Source organism: Schistocerca nitens, chromosome 1 (assembly GCF_023898315.1).
Source record: "Schistocerca nitens isolate TAMUIC-IGC-003100 chromosome 1, iqSchNite1.1, whole genome shotgun sequence".
NCBI classification, from domain to species: Eukaryota; Metazoa; Arthropoda; class Insecta; order Orthoptera; family Acrididae; genus Schistocerca; species Schistocerca nitens.
In genome coordinates, this window is record NC_064614.1 from 1,213,066,433 (window position 1) to 1,213,086,645 (window position 20,213).

Consider the following 20,213-nt stretch of genomic DNA (forward strand, 5'->3'; position numbering starts at 1 on the left):
ACATAGGCTTAACTTTTCTCTACTCCAACGCCAATAACGAAAGCTCTGTGGCAGTCCAGTTGTACGGCATTTGTTAATGATCGAGTTTACTACTCTAGTAATCGTATCGAAATGCATCTCACTACATAAAGCAAGTTTAAAGAGACAGCGTTACATAGATTGTTCAGTGGTACAACCTATCATTACTTCGAGAATACTTTCGTGTGGCTCAATCAGTAAACAATCTATGTATCCCATTAGTGGCCAGTTTGTATTGTTGTACCCGGTCCAGCCTCATTAATGTGACAACTGCCGTTCTTCGACGTCAAAGTGCAATAACCACTCACAGGCGCCAGGTGTTAGCACTGACAGTGAAGCGTATATAAAGCGTGTCAGGGGGGGGGGGGGGGGGGGAGGAGGATTGGGCGAACGCGGAAAAGAGGGTAATCGTTATCGTAACTTGGAAACCGTGCGGTTCATACGACGCCCAAAAGGGCATGATCATTGGTTTTCTGGCCAAGGTGTAAGCATTTCTGAGACGGCTAAGCTTGTAAATACTTCGCGTGCCGCCGTAGTAACGTACGAGGTGCATTCAAGTTCTAAGGCCTCCAATTTTTTTTTCTAATTAACTACTCACCCGAAATCGATGAAACTGGCGTTACTTCTCGACGTAATCGCCCTGCAGACGTAAACATTTTTCACAACGCTGACGCCATGATTCCATGGCAGCGGCGAAGGCTTCTTTAGGAGTCTGTTTTGACCACTGGAAAATCGCTGAGGCAATAGCAGCACGGCTGGTGAATGTGCGGCCACGGAGAGTGTCTTTCATTGTTGGAAAAAGTCAAAAGTCACTAGGAGCCAGGTCAGGTGAGTAGGGAGCATGAGGAATCACTTCAAAGTTGTTATCACGAAGAAACTGTTGCGTAACGTTAGCTCGATGTGCGGGTGCATTGTCTTGGTGAAACAGCACACGTGCAGCCCTTCCCGGACGTTTTTGTTGCAGTGCAGGAAGGAATTTGTTCTTCAAAACATTTTCGTAGTATGCACCTGTTACCATAGGGCCCTTTGGAACGCAATGGGTAAGGATTGCGCCCTCGCTGTCCCAGAACATGGACACCATCATTTTTTCAGCACTGGCGGTTACCTGAAATTTTTTTGGTGGCGGTGAATCTGTGTGCTTCCATTGGGCTGACTGGCGCTTCGTTTCTGGATTGAAAAATGGCATCCACGTCTCATCCTTTGTCACAACCCACGAAAAGAAAGTCCCATTCATGCTGCCGTTGCGCGTCACCATTGCTTGGCAACGTGCGACACGGGCAGCCGTGTGGTCGTCTGTCAGCATTCGTGGCACCCACCTGGATGACACTTTTCACATTTTCAGGTCGTCATGCAGGATTGTGTGCACAGAACCCACAGAAATGCCAACTCTGGAGGCGATCTGTTCAACAGTCATTCGGCGATCCCCCAAAACAATTCTCTCCACTTTCTCGATCATATCGTCAGACCGGCTTGTGCGAGCCCGAGGTTGTTTCGGTTTGTTGTCACACGATGTTCTGCCTTCATTAAACTGTCGCACCCACGAACGCACTTTCGACACATCCATAACTCCATCACCACATGTCTCCTTCAACTGTCGATGAATTTCAATTGGTTTCACACCACGCAAATTCAGAAAACGAATGACTGCACGCTGTTCAAGTAAGGAAACCGTCACCATTTTAAGTATTTAAAACAGTTCTCATTCTCGCCGCTGGCGGTAAAATTCCATCTGCCGTATGGTGCTGCCATCTCTGGGACGTATTGACAATGAACGCGGCCTCATTTTAAAACAATGCGCATGTTTCTATCTCTTTCCAGTCCGGAGAAAAAAAATCGGAGGCCTTAGAACTTGAATGCACCTCGTATACCAAGCAGGGCAAAGTGGCGCTATCCAGAACTAGTACGGAGGCAGCTGTGGTGCACCACGGGCACTAGATGACAGGGGCGTACGGGCGAACAGACGTGCAACTGTTGAGGAACTGACCGCCCACATTAAGCAACAGTGTCTCCTCAACGACCGTTGGTGCGTATAGGCTCTGCAGCAAGCGACTTGTCCACGCACCCATGCTGACTGCTGTCCATCGGCGACGAAGGCTGGAAATTGCACACCGGTACCGCAACTGGCCGTCCATTCAGAACGACAGATGGGGTTTCCGGATGAATTACGTTTTGCGCTCTATCGGCCAGATGGACATTGGCGTGTGCAGCGTTGAACGTCTGAAAGCAAAGACCCTGTCACAATTCATGGAAGGTTCCAGGACGGAGGAGGGTGGGTTATGGTCCGGGGTGGGGGGAGGAGAAATATTTAGTCAATCTGATAAGCGCAATGGAGGGACAGAAGTATGCTTCTGTCCTCGGTGTCATGTCCACCCCTGTTTCTCCTAGGCACGATGCCATCTACCAGCCGGAAAATAGAACGTGTCACACAGCTCGCAGAGTAGGGGCGTGCTTGGAAGGGCACCTGGATGAATTTGCTGTACTTACCTGGCCACCAAACTACCGGATTTAAACTCAGTCGAGAATCTGTGGGACCACCTCGATCAGGCTGTTCGCTCACGGGATCCCCAAAGAGAAACCTAGCACAGCTGGCCATTGACGCAGGAGTTACCACGGCTCCACGTCCCTGTGGTACCTTTAAGCACTTCACAGACATTCTTTCTGCTTGGTTAATGTGATTCCAGAGTGTACCGCCTCTACATGACACACCACACCCTGGGAAAACAATAGCACCTTATCTCGTATAGCTCAACAGAATAAAAATGAGGTGCTACATGTGCTTGTGGCAATCTGTTCAAAAAATATAGCTCTCTCTCTCTCTCTCTCTCTCTCTCTCTCTCTCTCTCTCTATCCATCTCTCTCTCTCTCCCTCTCTCTTTCCAAGAAGACAGAGCCACCCTCCACATCACTTCTAACATTAAGCATTCCTTCTATTCAACTGAATGGCAGCCGAAGTATCAGACCACAGTTTCTCTGACACAAACAACGTTCGAACAGCCTCTTCCGGCACAGCGCCGCCTGCACGCACAAACAGTAACAGGCACATCACACGGGAAACAGTGCCACCAAAAAAAATGTTCGAAAGTGTGTGAAATCTTATGGGACTTAACTGCTAAGGTCATCAGTCCCTAAGCTTGCACACTACTTAAGCTAAATTACCCTAAGGACAAACACACACCCATGCCCGAGGGAGGACTCGAACCTCCGCCCGGACCAGCCGCCCAGTCCAGGACTGCAGCGCCGTAAACCGCTCGGCTAATCCCGCGCGGCTCCGTGCCACCTAAAGCAAAATAGCATGCTCTGCATTAAGTGGCGAGATCATGTAGAACTGCCCACATCTGACAACAACAGACTGACTGACTCCGTACAAGTAGCTCTCCTTTTTCGGGGACTCGTTTGTATTGTTTACAACAGAAAATCTCTGTCTTTATTGCCTGTCATTATTTCGTTTGCAGGTAGAAATTCAGCGCATTTTTTTGTGTATGCTGGTTAACTAGACAAAACCGCACTAAGCGGAAACGAAATAATAAAAAAAAATCATGCAAAAAACCTGAGTGTCACGGCCGCTTTTAAACTATGTGAACTTATGGGTTCAAATCTTAAACGTTTCATGCGTTGACTTTCCGCAAAACCTGCAAACATTTAAATAATTATGTCGATACATCGGATTGCCCATATTTTTAAGAATATCAGCAGTCCTAGTGTGAGATGTTACATCGCTTCGTCAACATTTGCAAACCGGGCGTTCTGCAGGGTGACTGCTTGTCAGTGGTTAACCAAATAGTAGCCGGAACGTTGGAACGTTTCACTCAACATTGCGGTTGCTCACACAGAGGATTTCCATTGAAACACGTAACGGCGTCTGTCAGTCTCAGGATTCGCTTCTCGAGCGTTAAGAGCGCCCTTTCGACGAGCCCGACTGCGTGCAAAGCAGCCGACAGACACGCCGCGCAACACACTCTTTGTTGCGCCCTCACGCGGTGAGGCCGTGAAGTGCGTTTCACGCCTTTCCTCGCCCATTCAGGCATCCGCGCTGCGAAGATAACAGAATTACCTGGAGCCGGCGGAGCGGTCGGAGGAGCGCCGCCCGCCGCGTTTGCCCGCAGCACAGAGTAACATATATCTTTGTCTGTGCCCGCAGATAACGCTCGCCACTCGGCTGCAGTGGGACGGATCAATCGACGCGTGCGGTACCTTACCTGAGCGAGCCGGCACAAAAAGCCGCGGCGCCTGGCGTCTATAGCTGTGGCGAATTCTCCACGCCGCCTTTCCGTCTTCTCCGCTTCAGCGATGCGACGTAGAACCGCCGCTTTTTGTCCTCGCGTTGTGTGAACCTGCAGCGCCAGAATAGCGCCGTACTAAAACTGTCTACTTCACTGCGTTATTCGATATTCAAGCGGTTTTTATTTACTTTTCCTGTGTGCTTTGATGCAAGTGCTCACTAAATCGCAGGTGTCAAGGATACAACCAATAGTTCATAAGGGTCTGAGGTAGAGACGCAGTTCACAGGGAGTAACGGGGGGAGGGGGGGAGGACGGGGGATGAGGGGGAGAGAGATTTTTCTATATGCCGACAGCAAATAGAACTTTAATTTGCGAAGGATCCATGGCTTTTATAAAAATAAATACTCTTTCTAGCTGCCACTTGGCTAGCAGTACTCTGGGGCGCTGGTAGTCGCACGGAACAAGCCGTGTTTCCGAGTTAGGCGCTTCGTCGCGTATAAAGAGAGGAATCTATGAAGTGTGTCACTACGGTAAGGTCAGAATACAGGACATGAGCGTAATAAAATCGCCAGGTGTGTACAGCGATAGGAATTCTGATGTGATTTAGTTTTTTACTGGCGCAATGTAGAACACTTTAAAGAGTGATAAATTATTGCGAAGATACAGAATCCGTTGCATTTGAGATTCGTGCTGAGGTGAACTTCCGTACACTGAGGTGACACAAGTCATGGAATAGCCGTTCGCACGTTGCTATTTAATTTAGTTTTAGAAAAGGTGATGCGGCAAATGCCGATAAACTCAGGAGGAACAATGCTTAATCGACAATTTCAAGTGGTAGCATACGCGGATGACGTAGCATTAATGGCAAGGAATGTAAGGGCACTAAAGGAGAACTACGATACGTTAGAGGAAGCAGCAAGAGAAGTAGGATTAGAAGTAAACATAAACAAAACGTATATGGTGATGGGGGAGCTCAATGTAAATGGACAAAATAATTCAATAGTAATGAATGGGAAAGAATATGAAAGAGTGGAAACATTTAAATATTGAGGTTCTGTATTAACGGAGGGCAATAAAGTAGAAGTAGAAATTCAAGAAAATATAGCAAGTGGAAATCGTTGCTCTTTTGCCTTGCAGAATGTATTTAATTCCAGCAATGTTAGTAGGGATACAAAAATCAAAACATACACAATCATATTAAGTAAGACCTGTAGTAGTATATGGATCAGAAGGCTGGGTATTGACATTAAAGTAGGAGAGCTGGTTATTGAGATGGGAAAGAAAGCTACTGAGAAGGATTTTTGGAGCAGTGAGAGAGGAAGATGACTGGAGGGTAAAGACAAATGTAGAACTACAAACACTTTTTGGACAGATGGATATTTTTGTTAAAATTATCCAGGGAAGAATAAGATGGGCAGGACATGTACACAGAATGCCAGAAACTCGGAGTGTCAAGAAAGTTTTCATGGGAAAACCTGATGAGAGAAAGGGAAGAGATAGCCCCAGGAAAAGGTGGCTGGACAATATGGAAGATCTAAAGGCGATGAGAAAAAGAAATTGGAGAAGGAAGGCGATGGAGGCATGTGATACAGGAGGCCAAGGTTCTTCAAGGTCTTTAAAGCGAACCAAGAAGAAAGAAGAAGGAGAAGAAGGCGTATACAGATGGCGGTAGTATCGCGTACACAAACTACAAAAGGGCACTGCGTTGCTGGAGCTGTCATTTGTACTTAGGTGATTCACGTGGAAAAGATTCCAACTTGATTAAGGCTGCACGACGGGTGTTAACGAGTTTGATCGTGGATGGTATTTGAAGCTAGACTCATGGGACGTTAGACTGCGGAAATCGTTAAGGAATTCAGTATTCCAATATCAACAGCCTCAGGAGAGTGCCGAAAATACCGCATCTCAGGTATTACCTCTCACCACGCACAACGCGGTGGCCGACGACCTTCGATTTGCGTACAGTTGTCAGTGCTAAGCGACAAGTAGCACTGCGTCAAATAGGGGCAGAAGTCAATGTGGAACGCTGCTGTTGTTGTTGTGGTCTTCAGTCCTGAGACTGGTTTGATGCAGCTCTCCGTGCTACTCCATCCTGTGCAAGCTTTTTCATCTCCCAGTACTTACTGCAACCTACATCCTTCTGAATCTGCTTAGTGTATTGGTCTCCCTCTATGATTTTTACCCTCCACGCTGCCCTCCAATGCTAAATTTGTGATCCCCTGATGCCTCAGAACGAGTCCTACCAACCATGTGGAACGTACGATGAAGATATCCGTTAGGACAGTGTGGCAAAGTCTTCTGTTACTGAGCCGTGGCAGCAAACGTACGATGGGAGTACTTTTGCTAACAGCGCGTCATTGCTTGCAGCGCCTCTTATGGGATCGCGACCATGTCTGTTGAATGCTAGACCGTAGACCGTGGTCTGGTCAGGTAAGTCCCGATTTAAGTTGGTAACAACTGATAGGTTAGAGTGTGGCGCAGAACTCCGAAGCCATAAACCCAAGTTGTCAACAAGGCAAGTGGTGGCAGTTCCACAGTGGTGTGGGCTGTGTTTATATCGGATGAAGTGGTTCCTCTGGCTCAATGGAATCTATAATTGACAGGAAATGGTAATTTTCGGCTACTTGGAGACCATTTGTAGCCAGTCACAGACTTCATGTTCCCAAAAAATGATGGAATTTTTATGGGTGACAATGAGCAGTGTCACCGGGTCACAACTGTACACGGCTGGTTTGAAGAACAAACGGACACTTTGATGAAACGATTTGGTCATCCAAATCTCCTGACATGAATCCCACCGAACTTTTATAGGACGCAGTTCAGAGGTCAATTGGAGTAAAAAATCCTGCACCAGCAACACTTTCGCAGTTATGGATGGCTATAGAGGCAACATGGCTCAATACTTCTTCAAGGGACTTCCAACGACTTGTTGGGTCTACGCCATGTCGAGCTGCTGCACTACGCCGGGCAAAAAAAGGTCCGACATGGTATTAGGAGGTACCCCACGCACGAATTTTGTTTTCTGTTTTGCTGGCGCCTTAATTCTACTTTGTCTCTTCTTTGCAGGGGTGTGTTTACTTGCTTTAACATTATCTCTTATAGTGTTTTTGTTATTCAGTGTTTTCAGGTGGGCGTTGCAGAAATTTTCTTCGCTTGTTTGCTTATTTTTATTGCTTGCCTTGTATGTTTATTGCATTTGTCTCTCCCACTATGAGCAACCCACCTCTCCCACACCCTGTTCAGACGCCACAGCTGCACATGATAGATGCAACACAGCTAACACAGATGTTTCAGTTTCAGATCCAACAAATAACCATGCTGCTAAACACGGTACACAATCTCCTGGCGAACTAATATACCAACACAGCACCAACATGCAGTGCCTGCAGCTCTATGTGCCACACCACCTTTTCACCAGTTTAATGAACAACAAAAGGAATGGCTCCAGTTGTTGCAACAGTTTGAAGCCCACATAATTGCTCACAACGTACCAGGTACTGTGACACTTCATTACTTTTTGTCAACGGTAGGAGTGCAGTGTTTCATCTCATTCACAGATTGTTTCCTTACGCCACTCTGACCGAACTTTCCTACGGTCAGGTTGCAGATTAGCTTACTAACTATTATGACAAATAAATTAATGTGGTAGCAGCTAGGTACCAATTCTTTCCTTGCAAGAAAAAGACGGACCAAACTTATTGCGAGTGAGTAACAGATTTGCAGGGTTTGGCGAGGAAATGCAAATTCAGATGTGCCTATGGTGCTTTATAATCTGATGTTACGTTGCGTGATGCGATTGTGTACAATGTAACGGATGTCAAACATAGAGAACATATTGTCAAACAGTCAAACTCATCATTTCAGCATGTAATGACAATACTAGATCAGTAGGATTCATGTGGCCTGTTGGTCAATAAATTCGAGCAGCTTCCAATTTGTCGGGTTGAGTCGTCCCTTGCTTACGACTGACCCAGTAGGCAGCAACAGAAGGTTTGCGCCACGCTGCATAAATAGCTCTCTAAATAGGTGAACGGAATTAAGCCCTGCCCTCGGTGCTATTCTCGGCACAAACGCCAAGACTGCCCCTCCAGACAAGCACAGTGTTACGCTTGTGGCAAGACAGGTCACGGACAGTCCGTATGTTTGTAATGGAACAAACATAATAATTTTGCCCACTCAGAAAAATTTCATCACTGGGCCCATGTCATCAATGCAACGTATTCAAAGCCTACTGAAGGCATTAGCAAAACTAGCAAGCAAAACGTTTCTTCAGTGCTACGTCTGTCAGTCCAACAAGCTTTTGGTTCATTTGCATATTAGTGGAAAACAAGTGAAATTTCAGTTGGACACATGTGCCTCTGTTACACTGCTGAATATTAACACATATGAACTGTTAGGCTCCCGGCGCCCGACTAAAACTATCACACACCTGACAGCTTATAATGGACAAGACATTCCTGTTCTAGGCACATGTATCGCTCGCATATGCGAACTGTAACTTTCACTGTGCTACAACCACACGAGTGTGAGAACGGATTTGGACTTCATTCGTTTGATTTGTTTGGCTTCCAAATTCAGGACAATCTGCTGTCAGTGACGGCATTCAGTGCAAAAGATAGTGTAGCTAGCTTGCTCATGGAGTTCCCTGAACTGTTCTTTGAAGGTGGCACATATTACTAGTAAATACAATGGACAGCTGAAATTTTACTGTGTCACAACTGTTCCTGCCGGCCTGGTGGCCCAGCGGTTCTAGGCGCTACAGTCTGGAACCGTGCGACCGCTACGGTCGCAGGTTGGAATCCTGCCTCGGGCATGGAAGTGTGTCATGTCCTTAGGTTAGTTAGGTTTAAGTAGTTCTAAGTTCGAGGGGACTGATGACCTCAGAAGTTAAGTACCATAGTGCTCAGAGCCATTTGAACCATTTTTGAACAAATGTTCCCATTGCATTACGGGACGAAGTTGCTGGTGAACTTAAACAACTGCAATATAGCAGAGCTATTGCACCCATACAAGCTAGTCACTGAGTAAACCCATTGCTTTTGCTCCCCAATCTTTCAGGTCGCATTCGCCTCTGTTGACTTTTAAGTCTACAGTCAACCCACAAATTGTGATTGATACTTATCCATTGCAAAGCCCGGAGGATCTCATGGACAGATTAGGAGCTGGTCGTTACTTTTCAAAAACTGATTTGGGCGATAGATATCTTCAAATACCACTAGATGAAAATCTCAAAAAGTGTGAGTTGTGAACACTCATTCGGGCTTGTTGAAATATTTGCGTTTGCCTTTTGGTAGTGCTCCCGCACCCGCCATTTTCCAACGATATGTGGAACAGCTGACTGCTCAAGTACCAAATTGTTCAAACTATTTGGACGATATTGTCGTAGCAGGTCGTACATCACAAGAACCCACATTGCAAATTTACATGCTGTGTTTCGTGTGTTACCTGATGCAGGACTAAAGAGTAAACTGGACAAGTGTGATTTTTCTAAACCTGACTTGCAGGATCTTGGTCATGTCATAAACAGTCCAGGTACATGCCCTCTTCAGTCGCACTTGATAGTCATACGTGACTTGCCAGTTCCTGGCAATGTCACAGAATTGTAGTCAGTTTTAGGGAAAATGAACTATTATATTCGGTTCATACCGAATGCTGCACAAATCGCAGCTCCATTGCATTGCTTGCGTCGCAAGAACACCCCCTTTGTTTGGGCAGATGAGTGCCAAGAAGCTTAACAAAACCTTAAAAATGCATTGCTCAGTGATCGATGCTTGATTCACTTTGATCCTGACAAACCAGTTGTGTTGCAAGTTGATACTTTCTCTTACGGAATCGGTGCAGTGCTTTCTCACAGATTTCGTGATAAAGACAGGCCTATTGCTTTCGTGTCAAAAGTGTTGTCCAAAGCTCAGTGTAACTATTCAAAAATCGAGAAAGAGGCTTTGGCTATTGTGTATGGTGTCACCAAATTCCACCACTATTTGTATGCCAGAAAATTAGTAACGGATCACAAGCCATTGCAGTCCTTGTTTCAGCTGATGAAGCCGGTTCCTGTACGAAATGCCCAAAAATTGCAACGATAGGCTTTGTTGTGGCCTCAATACCAGTACGAGATTGTGTATCGCCGAGAGTCAACAAGGTAATGCGTACGGACTTTCACGTCTTCCCATTAGCCCTGATACAGACTTTGACGCTTCTCCTGCATCTTGTTGTCGCATTGATGCTCACGATTCTGAATTGCTTATTTCGCTTCCTCTGAACTATAGGAAAATTGCACAGGTCAAGGAAGCTGATTCCGATTTGAACATTTTGCTACAATACATTGGCACATCGTGGCCTCGAGCATTGCATAGTGCGGGCTTTCAAATACACTCCTGGAAATGGAAAAAAGAACACATTAACACCGGTGTGTCAGACCCACCATACTTGCTCCGGACACTGCGAGAGGGCTGTACAAGCAATGATCACACGCACGGCACAGCGGACACACCAGGAACCGCAGTGTTGGCCGTCGAATGGCGCTAGCTGCGCAGCATTTGTGCACCGCCGCCGTCAGTGTCAGCCAGTTTGCCGTGGCATACGGAGCTCCATCGCAGTCTTTAACACTGGTAGCATGCCGCGACAGCGTGGACGTGAACCGTATGTGCAGTTGACGGACTTCGAGCGAGGGCGTATAGTGGGCATGCGGGAGTCCAGGTGGACGTACCGCCGAATTGCTCAACACGTGGGGCGTGAGGTCTCCACAGTACATCGATGTTGTCGCCAGTGGTCGGCGGAAGGTGCACGTGCCCGTCGACCTGGGACCGGACCGCAGCGACGCACGGATGCACGCCTAGACCGTAGGTTCCTACGCAGTGCCGTAGGGGACCGCACCGCCACTTCCCAGAAAATTAGGGACACTGTTGCTCCTGGGGTATCGGCGAGGACCATTCGCAACCGTCTCCATGAAGCTAGGCTACGATCCCGCACACCGTTAGGCCGTCTTCCGCTCACGCCCCAACATCGTGCAGCCCGCCTCCAGTGGTGTCGCGACAGGCGTGAATGGAGGGACGAATGGAGACGTGTCGTCTTCAGCGATGAGAGTCGCTTCTGCCTTGGTGCCAATGATGGTCGTATGCGTGTTTGGCGCCGTGCTGGTGAGCGCCACAATCAGGACTGCATACGACCGAGGTACACAGGGCCAACACCCGGCATCATGGTGTGGGGAGCGATCTCCTACACTGGCCGTACACCACTGGTGATCGTCGAGGGGACACTGAATAGTGCACGGTACATCCAAACCGTCATCGAACCCATCGTTCTACCATTCCTAGACCGGCAAGGGAACTTGCTGTTCCAACAGGACAATGCACGTCCGCATGTATCCCGTGCCACCCAACGTGCTCTAGAAGGTGTAAGTCAACTACCCTGGCCAGCAAGATCTCCGGATCTGTCCCCCATTGAGCATCTTTGGGACTGGATGAAGCGTCGTCTCACGCGGTCTGCGCGTCCAGCACGAACGCTGGTCCAACTGAGGCGCCAGGTGGAAATGGCATGGCAAGCCGTTCCACAGGACTACATCCAGCATCTCTACGATCGTCTCCATGGGAGAATAGCAGCCTGCATTGCTGCGAAAGGTGGATATGCACCGTACTAGTGCCGACATTGTGCATGCTCTGTTGCCTGTGTCTATGTGCCTGTGGTTGTGTCAGTGTGATCATGTGATGTATCTGACCCCAGGAATGTGTCAATAAAGTTTCCCCTTCCTGGGACAATGAATTCACGGTGTTCTTATTTCAATTTCCAGGAGTGTATAACTGAAGTGGTGTGATGAGTGAGGTGTGTCCCTCAACTACGTACCCTCCGACTCAGAGTTGAAATATCAAAAGTTTTGCCTGGTTTCGTTGTCTAGGGAAATACTGCCGAGTCTACAACATACAATATGAATATACACATGAATCGAATGGTCGAAGATTCCTATCACTCGGCAACTGCGAATTAATATATAAATTTATAAATGAAGGATTGCAGTTAAATAATATCTGCAGGTACTGTTTTAACGACTTTAATTGATGAGGACGATAGTAGAAGTACTTTTCAGAATGCGGTATATTTCTGCAAAACACTTATTGGTGTCGATGGTCCAGCAATAAAATAAAATATAAGTTGAATAACAGGGAAACAATAGATTCCTACTGCACGTAATTAGTTATGAACAACAACATAGCTCGCGAGATATTCACTTCTAAATGCACACTACGACTTCACTGTAGAAACCTCGGAAGTCTCACAAGTTCGCAAGTCCACACTCCGAAGCATTTCTATGTCTCGCGACCACGCGCAAACCGCTCCACACTCCAAGTGTCTCTCGTGACCGTGCGTCGCGCCTTCACCTCCAGCACCTTCTCCGTGTCCTGTGCGACTCTCCAGAACTGCCGCACTGCTCATAACTACCTGCTGTCCTCCCCGGAGACGATCGCTGTGATTGGCTGAAGCGCCCCCACCCTGTCTTCAAGCCAGCGCCCACTCACAAACATAATGAAACGTACGAAATACTGGAGTTACATTTAAATAACTTGAAATTAAATAAATATTCCTACGGCTGGACCATAAACACGCCTCTAACACAAATTATTAGATGCATGAATAAATTAAATAAACATATATCAAGGGATTAGAACAAACGGTAGGCCAGTAGCCTAATGTCTCTGTGCTTTCTAAAACGCAGTAAATATTTAACCAATTTCTTCATGAATACTATACATCGGATATAAACAAAGACATAGATGAATAAATATATTTATAAGCATGCTGCTACCGTTTTCTCTTATCACTGTTGAGTACTTATGGCCTGTCGCGATCGATAGTAATCGGCCACTTTAACCTCTTATAGCTCATGGACTATTCGAATTACATGCCTGTAATTTATACCAATTTAGGTTTACATTGATAGCTTTATAAAGAAACGTCGATAAAAAATCGGATGAAGCGTTTACATTTTGGAAATATGTTACTGGGTGTTACTGAACTGATATATAAATATATATTATGACTTTTGGACACTATTAAGGTAAATACATTCTTTGTTTTCCATCAAAATCTTTCATTTGCTAACTATGCCTATCAGTAGTTAGTCCCTTCGGTATTTAGAATCTTTTATTTAGCTGGCAGTATTGGCGCTCGCTGTATTGCAGTAGTTTCAGTAACGAAGATTTTTGTGACATAAGTGATTAATGAAAGGTTTAGGTTATTGTTAGTCGCTGCGATTCTTTTGAAGGGATTGCTGAAAGTCATATTTCTTTGGTTAAATATATTGTGTGTCAGTTTAGTGATCATCAAAATAAGTAAAGATAGAAACGTCTGACTACATTCGGTTTTTTTCAGCTGTTTGAAAATCAAATAACGTAAGAGGTTCACCAGCACAGCCATTTATAAATTTTTCAAAGGGGACGTTACAACACCATCAGAATCGTCGTGCAAATAATGACAATGTACATGTTTCTTTTTGAGGTATAAAGATTCCTCTGGCTACTATTAATTTGTATATGAACTGTGAAATGTCAGCCATTAAGATTTCACAAAGTCTGCTATCTTTGGGACTCTCAGCATACAAGTCCCTTTTATTGAAACAACCACGCAGTCGGGCTGGACCCTTCTTGCTTCGGCCAACGTCCGGCAGGAGGTGTTTGCTGCCGGGCCGCGGCTTTGGCGAGCGTCCTGTGCGACCGCCCCAACTCTGAACGTATAATATTTCCAGGGCGCCACAACTCGCCCGTTACCTCACAATAGCATAGAGAACTATATAGCACACCGATATTTTGCGCGTCGGCATACCCTCGCTATACAGTATCGAGTGATTCTTGTTCAAAATGACTGGACAGTCACATATATTGATCCCTGAAGTTTTGCATAAAGAAGCGTTGCAGTTACTTCAGCAAGGACACTGGGTAATTGTTGATACGAAACAGTTAGCGCGTCGACACTATCCTTGGCATAGTATGGACGCCCAAACTGGTGACATCACAGCGTCACACGTGCGGGAAATCAATCCGCTCCGCCACAAAAATTCTCTGCTTGGCCTAAGTAGCAATCACCATGGCAACTTGTGCACATAGACATTGCGGGATCTTTTTGGAAAACTCGTTGGTTGAATGTGGTAGACTCTTATAGCAAGTTTCCTTTTGCTGTGCCAATGAACTCGACAACGTCAGCTTTTGTCCTCTATTTTTTGCCTCGAAGGTTTGCCTGAGGTCACAGTGTTGAACAACGTCAAATGAAACTGAAACATACTGTGAACGCAATGGCATACCGCATCTAAGTAGTGCGCCGTTATATCCACAGCCTAATGGCGGAGCGGATCGTTTCGACAGAACCTTCAAGCAGCAGATGACCAAACGTCGCATCGCACACACCAGGGATCAAGCATTGCAACTGTTTCTTGCCTCCTATCGATTTCAGCCACGAGATGGTCCATCGCCGGCAGAATTACTTAACGTTCGCCGCCATTGGACACTTCTCCACCTGCAACACTTTCCTCAGCATCCGGTGCCGAAGGATGGCCGCAAGTATCGCTTCGCGTTGCATGATATTGCGTCTTACAGGGTTTTTAGCGGCAGCAGAATGTGGGCGCTAGGCAAGACCCTTCGTTGACTTGGCGCATGCATGTATCTCATTTCCGGCCCAGACCGATTGCAGCGCCGACGTCACAATCAGATTCGCAACTGTCATGAGCACGGTGATCCTTCTGTGTCTCTTCCCCCAGATTCACAGATCCCGTGGACAGCGCGGCTACAGCAGTCGCCAGATGGTGTCATCACGACACCGCAGGACGACCCCGTGGCGGCGGAGCCTTCGCCTCCTCCGCCTCCTCTCGTCCAATCGATGAAGCTGGACCCACCGCAGCAGCCGACGCCTTCTACATGTTGTTATGGGCCTCAGCAGGTGGCCACGTTCACTTCTGGTCGTTTCGCGGGGGACGTTTCCACCAGAGCGCAGACCACTGGAAGATTTACGTCCCCTGCAGCCACAGCTTCCAGTCCATCGCAGCGTCCACGCTCCTGCATCCCCTCCATTGTCGTGCTCCTTGTACGACGACGGTCCGTCACTTTAGGGGGGGGGGGGGGCATGTTACGGCGTAAAGTCAAGCATCGGCATGCCAGGTGGGTACGAGAGAATAGAGGGGGCTGTGAAGAAGACCTCAACCAATTCCACGCTGACCGACCCCTCTCCAGGACGACAACGCGACCGCAGCGGCCTCTAGGCGAAGAAGACGTAAGCGCTGCTCCCGACTGGCCCGGCCCAGTTCAAGAATAGTTTCAAGGCTAGTCATTTCGATTCCACTATGTAGCATTGTCTACGCTGAAGAAACTTGCTTATTGTTTACGTCGCCCTCTGCTTGTGACACCTCTATGTATTTCTCGAAGTTTAGTATTGTCATTTATTTTTCGTAATAAAACTCTCTAATAAGATTTGTTTCAATTGTTTGCCTAGCGATCTGAGAAAGCAGATTTTCTAGACATCTCATATTCGACAACTAGGCAGGTTTTAGCAATTGAAAGAGGCCTATTGAGCCTTGGTCGCCATTTCTTGCATGGTATTGACGACATTGTGTAATAACTACTAAGCTTCAAGCAGCTCCAGTACGTAACCACTAAGAATATGTTCAACTGTATGCCCAACCGTACCAGAATGAGTCCCCTTCTAAAAACATTCGAGTTAGTTATCAAACCAATTTTGCGAAAGTGTGGAAGTCCAGATGATTCAACATTTATTGAAGTGCTGGATGCATCTTATTTGATGAGTTAAAGCTTTCAAACTCTGTAATCACTGCACAAGGAAACATCAGGGGTAACACAATGCAGCTACTAACTGTTAACGTGTGAGGTAAAGATCGCAGATGATTCTTTCTGTAGCTCTATTACTCACACCTTCACCTATAAGGAACTGCTTTGATGTGCTCGGTGTGGGAGGGCTTACATGCTGGAAAAATTAATACCACACTACTGGTGATCGGTTGGATAGCAGCCTCCATCTGTCCAAAGTGGGTGGCCTCCATCTGTCCAAAGTGGGTGGTTACATAAAAGAAACATCACGAAAGTGGCATATATTTTACCCATAAGTGATCGCAAGAAATCTCTCACAATGCGCACAAAATTAAGAAAGTAATCGAACGCAACGACTCGCTACGTGAAATTCACGAGACGTACAAATCTACCTCGTAACGCGTGTGCCAGGTGTAACTCATCACAAAGAAAGTACATCACGTTGCAAGAATGCTAATCTGGATAAGTTACGAAGCGTAATTGAAATAATATAAATTGTGGAAGGAAGACAGTGTGACCGATTTAACTGATCTGAAATGCGAAAGAGTTTGGTTAGGGCCGTATGCAATTACACATCAATGAAAACTTGATTTAAATGCAAGAAACAAAATACTGAAAATTAAAATGGCGAAATGCCGAAAAATAAGCAAAAGCGCTGATTAAGTAAATTTAAGGCAGATAAGAAGGCGACATCGTTGACTGCACGTATCTAACATCAGCTCCTTCCTCGACCAAGGCTAAAGAGAGAGCGCCTGTTCCTTTTTCTAACCGCCTGTACCGTCAGACAACAGCGTGCCAATTTCACAGAGATTACCACCAAACACGTGACCCTTGCCAATCTCTGCTCTTCAGAGAAAACGACGGCGTTATCCCTCTGGTCAGTGATCTCCATAGCTGTTCCGAAACCAGAGGTCTCTCACACTTTAACACTCATTTCTAAGTGGCGGGATTTTGAAAGCTGCCCTACACCCGCGAGTTGTTTATTTAGGAGAGCGAACGTATGTAAACTAATTTGGGAGAACTGCTGAATACAAGTTCCTCGTAATGAACTTATTTCTATGTAACAACTGTGGCTTCTAAATTGAACCTGTGTGACATTGACTTGTTAGGAACATCAACTGCTGTTTCCACAGTAAATTCTTAAATAGGGAAGCCTCAAAGTCTACAGTGACCTTGTAAATATGCTACTAAATGTTCAATTAAAATTTCAAAGTAAGGTTTGCCCTTAATTCTGGTCAATTATCTAACGACAGTGGTAGAAGTTTCGCAAACGCAACGAGGAATTTGATTTAAAACTTCTTGAAATAACCATTTGTATCTGCTTTGCATAGCAAACCTGATGTATTAATGTCTGACTGTGTAATGAGTTTCACCTTATGGACGACATTCGGGATAGACAACGTAGCTTCCAATTTATACTACAAAGGTAGGTGCTTGGAATAATAGCGTTCAACTCTTCCCAACTTATACCTCCCGAGGAGATCACGAAGGTAAAATTAGAGAGATTCGAGCACGCACGGAGGCTTTCAGACAGTCGTTCTTCCCGCGAATCATACGCGACTGGAACAGAAAAGGCAGGTAATGACAGTGGCACGTAAAGTGCCCTTCGCCACACACCGTTGGGTGGCTTGCGGAGTGTAAATGTAGATGCAGATGTAGATGTAGAAACTGACCTGGCGAAGTCGTTGCTCCTAACTCCATACAGCAGAAATTTCCGACTCGGTAACTAACCTTATGTAGTGGACTGACAAGGCAGCCGGTCCACAGTGACGGGTAGCCGAAAGGGCACACGTACACACACGCCGACTGGCGCGAAGTCTGGAACAGGATTCGTAATGAATGTGATAAAGAAAAGAACGTAGCTACTAGAACACTTAACTTCTATATCGTCCTTTGGTATACAGCATTCTTGATGATACAAGTGAGACTATCTTGAGATACATGCAACGGTACAAATGGCGCCTTGCTAGGTCGTAGCCCTGGACTTAGCTGAAGGCTATTCTAACTGTCTCTCGGCAATTGAGAGAAAGGCTTCGTACGTGTAGTCGCTAGCAATGTCGTCCGTACAACTGGGGCGAGTGCTAGTCAGTCTCTCGAGACCTGCCTTGTGGTGGCGCTCGGTCTGCGATCACACAGTGGCGACACGCGGGTCCGACATGTACTAATGGACCGCGGCCGATTTAAAGCTACCACCTAGCAAGTGTGGTGTCTGGCGGTGACACCACACCTTATTGCTGCAAATACTACGAAAAACAGCAGGATAGAGCATGCTGGTGTAAAAGGAGTGTATCTATTATTATGGAGACCTAATAAATAAGGAAAGCAGGTGCTATAAGGAAACATTATGCTGGAGTATCGATATAAAACCAAGTGGTTCTGAGGTCGAACAAAGGAAACCAACGACTGTAACAAAACGGGTAAAGAAAAACCATACTAGAGAAAGATTCTAACGCTTACAAGCGCTGAACACGGTGGATAGCCCCACGTGGTTGTTTACAGCGGGTTTCAAATTCCATGCAAAAGATATCAGGACGTCTCTACATCACATGGTCAAATATATTACAGTAAAATAATTTATCATGTCTTTCGTTGAGACACGGATGTGGTTGTCATAATAGGATATCGCCAAGTACTGGTTCACGTTGTGCCCGTCTCATCACAAAGTAACTTTTCGCCATACACTGCTTGACAGTTGCTAAGTTGAACAAGAATAATTAAAGGGAATGATGGACAACATGAAACACAATACACACGTCGTCGAACATTTTACACTGTTATTCACACTTGTTACCAAACGAGTCAGGATTCCTTGGAGAATATTGTCCCACTCCTCTCTCAAGGCGGTTTTTAGTTCTTGCACGGTTCGGGCAGGCAGCGGTCATTGAGAAATACGTTTGCCAAGAGCACCCCAGGCATGATGTACAGGGTTTAGGGAGTACGCGGGGCATTCCATATCTTCAACATCTTCACTTTCCAGTGTATCCGACGCTTCAGCCTTCCTATGTAAGTGGGCACTGTCGTTCATACACAGAGAATGGGTACCTACAACACCCATAAACAAACGGACATGATCCTGAAATACCGCTGTGCTGTAATGGTACATCGCTCAAAAATGGTTCAAATGGCTCTGAGCACTATGGAACTTAACATCTGAGGTCATCAGTCCCCTAGAACTTAGAACTACTTAAACCTAACTAACCTAAGGACATCACACACATAAATGCCCGTGGCAGGATTCGAATCAGCGACCGTAGCAGTCGCGCGGTTCCAGACTGAAGCGCCTAGAACCGCTAGGCCACAGCGGCCGGCTATCTAGCTCCAAGGTGTTCAGTGGTGTTTAGCTATTGTGTGTAATGCCTGCGTACACCATAACGCCTAGGCCATACCGATGACTTTCGTCCACATTCTGTGGTATGTAACTAGTTCCCTCTCTCTGGTGGCCAGAATCACTTTCCACAATGAAGTGGGATCGTCGGAGATCACTCTAGTCCACGTTTGCTGACCCCAGACAACACGCTCCCTACACCAACGAACTCTTTCTCGATAACGCCGTCATTGAAGTGGGATGAATTTAGCAGGCTTCCGAGCGTATATGTCAGCCTGCTTTAGTCTCTGCGAAATGGTTCTGGCAGAGAGGCGTGTGCTGGCAGCGGTTGCAAGGTCTGCAGCGATCCACCTAGGAGTGAGATGTTTTTCCTTTTCGCCATTAGGACTACGTGTCGACCGTCCTGCAGTGTGTTGGGCCGTCTACAACAAAGGTATGACATTGCCAAATATTGCTGTCGGCTTTTTTTTTAAACTGAGAGTAAGTCACTCTTACTAGTTGTGTTCTTAAAGGCAAAGCACCTTACGCACATGTAGTTAGATGCGACACAACTATGTAAAATTTTGTCATTAACCTTCTTAAAACATTCAAGACACTTTTACTCAGGAAATATACATATACTTCCTGTCAAAAACATGGCCCACTTAGAAAGCATGGTAGGACGTCATCGTAATTTCGTACATATTCACAACATCGACAGGTACACTATGTGATCAAAAGTATCCGGACACTCCCAAACACATACGTTTTTTCATATTAGGTGCATTGTACTGCCAGGTACTCCATAACAGCTACCTCAGTAGTCATTAGACATCGTGAGAGAGCAGAACGGGGCGCTCCGCGGAATTC